Below are 8,094 nucleotides of genomic sequence, written 5' to 3'. Positions count from 1 at the left end.
GCTAATTTTAGCTCTAACACTGATGATCCACCTACAAATGTGAACTGACGTTCAAAAATAAAACATTTGAAAACGGACCATTTTCCACATTTCTGAAGCATGACGTAATGGGGGGGTGTTATCTCTTTTGTCGAAAATCAGCCGTTTTAGCTCGAACATTAAATGCCTCCAAATGGTATTTAATTAACTTCCCGGGGTGAAGAAACCCTTTTTGAGAACTCAGAGTGAGTAAATTGGCCATTTTCATGCACTTTTAACCATTCCATAAATCTTGTGTTTAGGGCCCCTGGAAGCATGAAAATCACTTTAAACATGCTAATTTTAGCTCTAACACTGATGATCCACCTACAAAAGTGAACTGACGTTCAAAAATAAAACATTTGAAAACGGACCATTTTCCACATTTCTGAAGCATGACGTAATGGGGGGGTGTTATCTCTTTTGTCAAAAATCTGCTGTTTTTGCTTGAACATTAAATGCCTCCAAATAGTATTTAATTCACTTCCCGAGCCCCTGGAAGCATGAAAATCACTTTAAACATGCTAATTTTAGCTCTAACACTGATGATCCACTTACAAATGTGAACTGACGTTCAAAAATGAAACATTTGAAAAAGGACCATTTTCCACATTTCTGAAGCATGACGTAATGGGGGGTGTTATCTCTTTTGTCGAAAATCAGCCGTTTTTGCTCGAACATTAAATGCCTCCAAATGGTATTTAATTAACTTCCCGGGGTGAAGAAACCCTTTTTGAGAACTCAGAGTGAGTAAATTGGCCATTTTCATGCACTTTTAACCATTCCATAAATCTTGTGTTTAGGGACCCTGGAAGCAAGAAAATCACTTTAAACACGCTAATTTTAGCTCTAACACTGATGATCCACCTACAAATGTGAACTGACGTTCAAAAATAAAACATTTGAAAACGGACCATTTTCCACATTTCTGAAGCATGACGTAATGGGGAGGTGTTATCTCTTTTGTCAAAAATCAGCTGTTTTTGATTGAACATTAAATGCCTCCAAATAGTATTTAATTCACTTCCCGAGCCCCTGGAAGCATGAAAATCACTTTAAACATGCTAATTTTAGCTCTAACACTGATGATCCACCTACAAATGTGAACTGACGTTCAAAAATAAAACATTTGAAAACTGACCATTTTCCACATTTCTGAAGCATGACGTAATGGGGGGTGTTATCTCTTTTGTCGAAAATCAGCCGTTTTTGCTCGAACATTAAATGCCTCCAAATGGTATTTAATTAACTTCCCGGGGTGAAGAAACCCTTTTTGAGAACTCAGAGTGAGTAAATTGGCCATTTTCATGCACTTTTACCATTCCATAAATCTTGTGTTTAGGGCCCCTGGAAGCATGAAAATCACTTTAAACATGCTAATTTTAGCTCTAACACTGATGATCCACCTACAAATGTGAACTGACGTTGAAAAATAAAACATTTGAAAACAGACCATTTTCCACATTTCTGAAGCATGACGTAATGGGGGGTGTTATCTCTTTTGTCAAAAATCAGCTGTTTTTGCTTGAACATTAAATGCCTCCAAATAGTATTTAATTCACTTCCCGAGCCCCTGGAAGCATGAAAATCACTTTAAACATGCTAATTTTAGCTCTAACACTGATGATCCACCTACAAATGTGAACTGACGTTCAAAAATAAAACATTTGAAAACGGACCATTTTCCACATTTCTGAAGCATGACGTAATGGGGGGGTGTTATCTCTTTTGTCGAAAATCAGCCGTTTTTGCTCGAACATTAAATGCCTCCAAATGGTATTTAATTAACTTCCCGGGGTGAAGAAACCCTTTTTGAGAACTCAGAGTGAGTAAATTGGCCATTTTCATGCACTTTTAACCATTCCATAAATCTTGTGTTTAGGGCCCCTGGAAGCATGAAAATCACTTTAAACATGCTAATTTTAGCTCTAACACTGATGATCCACCTACAAAAGTGAACTGACGTTCAAAAATAAAACATTTGAAAACGGACCATTTTCCACATTTCTGAAGCATGACGTAATGGGGGGGTGTTATCTCTTTTGTCAAAAATCTGCTGTTTTTGCTTGAACATTAAATGCCTCCAAATAGTATTTAATTCACTTCCCGAGCCCCTGGAAGCATGAAAATCACTTTAAACATGCTAATTTTAGCTCTAACACTGATGATCCACTTACAAATGTGAACTGACGTTCAAAAATAAAACATTTGAAAAAGGACCATTTTCCACATTTCTGAAGCATGACGTAATGGGGGGTGTTATCTCTTTTGTCGAAAATCAGCCGTTTTTGCTCGAACATTAAATGCCTCCAAATGGTATTTAATTAACTTCCCGGGGTGAAGAAACCCTTTTTGAGAACTCAGAGTGAGTAAATTGGCCATTTTCATGCACTTTTAACCATTCCATAAATCTTGTGTTTAGGGCCCCTGGAAGCATGAAAATCACTTTAAACATGCTAATTTTAGCTCTAACACTGATGATCCACCTACAAATGTGAACTGACGTTCAAAAATAAAACATTTGAAAACGGACCATTTTCCACATTTCTGAAGCATGACGTAATGGGGGGGGTGTTATCTCTTTTGTCAAAAATCAGCTGTTTTTGCTTGAACATTAAATGCCTCCAAATAGTATTTAATTCACTTCCCGAGCCCCTGGAAGCATGAAAATCACTTTAAACATGCTAATTTTAGCTCTAACACTGATGATCCACCTACAAATGTGAACTGACGTTCAAAAAGTAAAACATTTGAAAACTGACCATTTTCCACATTTCTGAAGCATGACGTAATGGGGGGGTGTTATCTCTTTTGTCGAAAATCAGCCGTTTTTGCTCGAACATTAAATGGCTCCAAATGGTATTTAATTAACTTCCCGGGGTGAAGAAACCCTTTTTGAGAACTCAGAGTGAGTAAATTGGCCATTTTCATGCACTTTTAACCATTCCATAAATCTTGTGTTTAGGGCCCCTGGAAGCATGAAAATCACTTTAAACATGCTAATTTTAGCTCTAACACTGATGATCCACCTACAAATGTGAACTGACGTTGAAAAATAAAACATTTGAAAACAGACCATTTTCCACATTTCTGAAGCATGACGTAATGGGGGGGTGTTATCTCTTTTGTCAAAAATCTGCTGTTTTTGCTTGAACATTAAATGCCTCCAAATAGTATTTAATTCACTTCCCGAGCCCCTGGAAGCATGAAAATCACTTTAAACATGCTAATTTTAGCTCTAACACTGATGATCCACCTACAAATGTGAACTGACGTTCAAAAATAAAACATTTGAAAACGGACCATTTTCCACATTTCTGAAGCATGACGTAATGGGGGTGTTATCTCTTTTGTCAAAAATCTGCTGTTTTTGCTTGAACATTAAATGCCTCCAAATAGTATTTAATTCACTTCCCGAGCCCCTGGAAGCATGAAAATCACTTTAAACATGCTAATTTTAGCTCTAACACTGATGATCCACTTACAAATGTGAACTGACGTTCAAAAATAAAACATTTGAAAACGGACCATTTTCCACATTTCTAAAGTATGACGTGATGGGGGGTGTTATCTCTTTTGTCGAAAATCAGCCGTTTTTGCTCAAACATTAAATGCCTCCAAATGGTATTTAATTAACTTCCCGGGGTGAAGAAACCCTTTTTGAGAACTCAGAGTGAGTAAATTGGCCATTTTCATGCACTTTTAACCATTCCATAAATCTTGTGTTTAGGGACCCTGGAAGCATGAAAATCACTTTAAACATGCTAATTTTAGCTCTAACACTGATGATCCACCTACAAATGTGAACTGACGTTCACAAATAAAACATTTGAAAACGGACCATTTTCCACATTTCTGAAGCATGACGGAATGGGGGGGTGTTATCTCTTTTGTCAAAAATCAGCTGTTTTTGATTGAACATTAAATGCCTCCAAATAGTATTTAATTCACTTCCCGAGCCCCTGGAAGCATGAAAATCACTTTAAACATGCTAATTTTAGCTCTAACACTGATTATCCACCTACAAATGTGAACTGACGTTCAAAAATAAAACATTTGAAAACGGACCATTTTCCACATTTCTGAAGCATGACGTAATGGGGGGGTGTTATCTCTTTTGTTGTAAATCAGCCGTTTTTGCTCGAACATTAAATGCCTCCAAATGGTATTTAATTAACTTCCCGGGGTGAAGAAACTCTTTTTGAGAACTCAGAGTGAGTAAATTGGCCATTTTCATGCACTTTTAACCATTCCATAAATCTTGTGTTTAGGGCCCCTGGAAGCATGAAAATCACTTTAAACATGCTAATTTTAGCTCTAACACTGATGATCCACCTACAAATGTGAACTGACGTTCAAAAATAAAACATTTGAAAACGGACCATTTTCCACATTTCTGAAGCATGACGTAATGGGGGGGGTGTTATCTCTTTTGTCAAAAATCAGCTGTTTTTGCTTGAACATTAAATGCCTCCAAATAGTATTTAATTCACTTCCCGAGCCCCTGGAAGCATGAAAATCACTTTAAACATGCTAATTTTAGCTCTAACACTGATGATCCACCTACAAATGTGAACTGACGTTCAAAAATAAAACATTTGAAAACGGACCATTTTCCACATTTTCGAAGCATGACGTAATGGGGGGGTGTTATCTCTTTTGTCGAAAATCAGCCGTTTTTGCTCGAACATTAAATGCCTCCAAATGGTATTTAATTAACTTCCCGGGGTGAAGAAACCCTTTTTGAGAACTCAGAGTGAGTAAATTGGCCATTTTCATGCACTTTTAACCATTCCATAAATCTTGTGTTTAGGGCCCCTGGAAGCATGAAAATCACTTTAAACATGCTAATTTTAGCTCTAACACTGATGATCCACCTACAAATGTGAACTGACATTGAAAAATAAAACATTTGAAAACAGACCATTTTCCACATTTCTGAAACATGACGTAATGGGGGGGTGTTATCTCTTTTTTCAAAAATCAGCTGTTTTTGCTTGAACATTAAATGCCTCCAAATAGTATTTAATTCACTTCCCGAGCCCCTGGAAGCATGAAAATCACTTAAAACATGCTAATTTTAGCTCTAACACTGATGATCCACCTACAAATGTGAACTGACGTTCAAAAATAAAACATTTGAAAACGGACCATTTTCCACATTTCTGAAGCATGACGTAATGGGGGGGTTTTATCTCTTTTGTCGAAAATCAGCCGTTTTTGCTCGAACATTAAATGCCTCCAAATGGTAATTAATTAACTTCCCGGGGTGAAGAAACCCTTTTTGAGAACTCAGAGTGAGTAAATTGGCCATTTTCATGCACTTTTAACCATTCCATAAATCTTGTGTTTAGGGCCCCTGGAAGCATGAAAATCACTTTAAACATGCTAATTTTAGCTCTAACACTGATGATCCACCTACAAATGTGAACTGACATTGAAAAATAAAACATTTGAAAACAGACCATTTTCCACATTTCTGAAACATGACGTAATGTGGGGGTGTTATCTCTTTTGTCAAAAATCTGCTGTTTTTGATTGAACATTAAATGCCTCCAAATAGTATTTAATTCACTTCCCGAGCCCCTGGAAGCATGAAAATCACTTTAAACATGCTAATTTTAGCTCTAACACTGATGATCCACCTACAAATGTGAACTGACGTTAAAAAATAAAACATTTGAAAATGACCATTTTCCACATTTCTGAAGCATGACGTAATGGGGGGGTGTTATCTCTTTTGTCGAAAATCAGCCGTTTTTGCTCGAACATTAAATGCCTCCAAATGGTATTTAATTAACTTCCCGGGGTGAAGAAACCCTTTTTGAGAACTCAGAGTGAGTAAATTGGCCATTTTCATGCACTTTTAACCATTCCATAAATCTTGTGTTTAGGGCCCCTGGAAGCATGAAAATCACTTTAAACATGCTAATTTTAGCTCTAACACTCATGATCCACCTACAAATGTGAACTGACGTTCAAAAATAAAACATTTGAAAACGGACCATTTTCCACATTTCTGAAGCATGACGTAATGGGGGGGTGTTATCTCTTTTGTCAAAAATCTGCTGTTTTTGATTGAACATTAAATGCCTCCAAATAGTATTTAATTCACTTCCCGAGCCCCTGGAAGCATGAAAATCACTTTAAACATGCTAATTTTAGCTCTAACACTGATGATCCACCTACAAATGTGAACTGACGTTCAAAAATAAAACATTTGAAAACGGACCATTTTCCACATTTCTGAAGCATGACGTAATGGGGGGGGTGTTATCTCTTTTGTCGAAAATCAGCCGTTTTTGCTCGAACATTAAATGCCTCCAAATGGTATTTAATTAACTTCCCGGGGTGAAGAAACCCTTTTTGAGAACTCAGAGTGAGTAAATTGGCCATTTTCATGCACTTTTAACCATTCCATAAATCTTGTGTTTAGGGCCCCTGGAAGCATGAAAATCACTTTAAACATGCTAATTTTAGCTCTAACACTGATGATCCACCTACAAAAGTGAACTGACGTTCAAAAATAAAACATTTGAAAACGGACCATTTTCCACATTTCTGAAGCATGACGTAATGGGGGGGTGTTATCTCTTTTGTCAAAAATCTGCTGTTTTTGCTTGAACATTAAATGCCCCCAAATAGTATTTAATTCACTTCCCGAGCCCCTGGAAGCATGAAAATCACTTTAAACATGCTAATTTTAGCTCTAACACTGATGATCCACTTACAAATGTGAACTGACGTTCAAAAATAAAACATTTGAAAAAGGACCATTTTCCACATTTCTGAAGCATGACGTAATGGGGGGGTGTTATCTCTTTTGTCGAAAATCAGCCGTTTTTGCTCGAAAATTAAATGCCTCCAAATGGTATTTAATTAACTTCCCGGGGTGAAGAAACCCTTTTTGAGAACTCAGAGTGAGTAAATTGGCCATTTTCATGCACTTTTAACCATTCCATAAATCTTGTGTTTAGGGACCCTGGAAGCAAGAAAATCACTTTAAACACGCTAATTTTAGCTCTAACACTGATGATCCACCTACAAATGTGAACTGACGTTCAAAAATAAAACATTTGAAAACGGACCATTTTCCACATTTCTGAAGCATGACGTAATGGGGGGTGTTATCTCTTTTGTCAAAAATCAGCTGTTTTTGATTGAACATTAAATGCCTCCAAATAGTATTTAATTCACTTCCCGAGCCCCTGGAAGCATGAAAATCACTTTAAACATGCTAATTTTAGCTCTAACACTGATGATCCACCTACAAATGTGAACTGACGTTCAAAAATAAAACATTTGAAAACTGACCATTTTCCACATTTCTGAAGCATGACGTAATGGGGGGTGTTATCTCTTTTGTCGAAAATCAGCCGTTTTTGCTCGAACATTAAATGCCTCCAAATGGTATTTAATTAACTTCCCGGGGTGAAGAAACCCTTTTTGAGAACTCAGAGTGAGTAAATTGGCCATTTTCATGCACTTTTAACCATTCCATAAATCTTGTGTTTAGGGCCCCTGGAAGCATGAAAATCACTTTAAACATGCTAATTTTAGCTCTAACACTGATGATCCACCTACAAATGTGAACTGATGTTGAAAAATAAAACATTTGAAAACAGACCATTTTCCACATTTCTGAAGCATGATGTAATGGGGGGTGTTATCTCTTTTGTCAAAAATCAGCTGTTTTTGCTTGAACATTAAATGCCTCCAAATAGTATTTAATTCACTTCCCGAGCCCCTGGAAGCATGAAAATCACTTTAAACATGCTAATTTTAGCTCTAACACTGATGATCCACCTACAAATGTGAACTGATGTTCAAAAATAAAACATTTGAAAACGGACCATTTTCCACATTTCTGAAGCATGACATAATGGGGGGGTGTTATCTCTTTTGTCGAAAATCAGCCGTTTTTGCTCGAACATTAAATGCCTCCAAATGGTATTTAATTAACTTCCCGGGGTGAAGAAACCCTTTTTGAGAACTCAGAGTGAGTAAATTGGCCATTTTCATGCACTTTTAACCATTCCATAAATCTTGTGTTTAGGGCCCCTGGAAGCATGAAAA

This window comes from Lissotriton vulgaris, chromosome 2_1, assembly GCF_964263255.1.
Source record: "Lissotriton vulgaris chromosome 2_1, aLisVul1.2, whole genome shotgun sequence".
Taxonomy (NCBI): Eukaryota; Metazoa; Chordata; class Amphibia; order Caudata; family Salamandridae; genus Lissotriton; species Lissotriton vulgaris.
The sequence above is the reverse complement of the archived record's forward strand: the minus strand, read 5'-3'. Positions refer to the sequence as shown.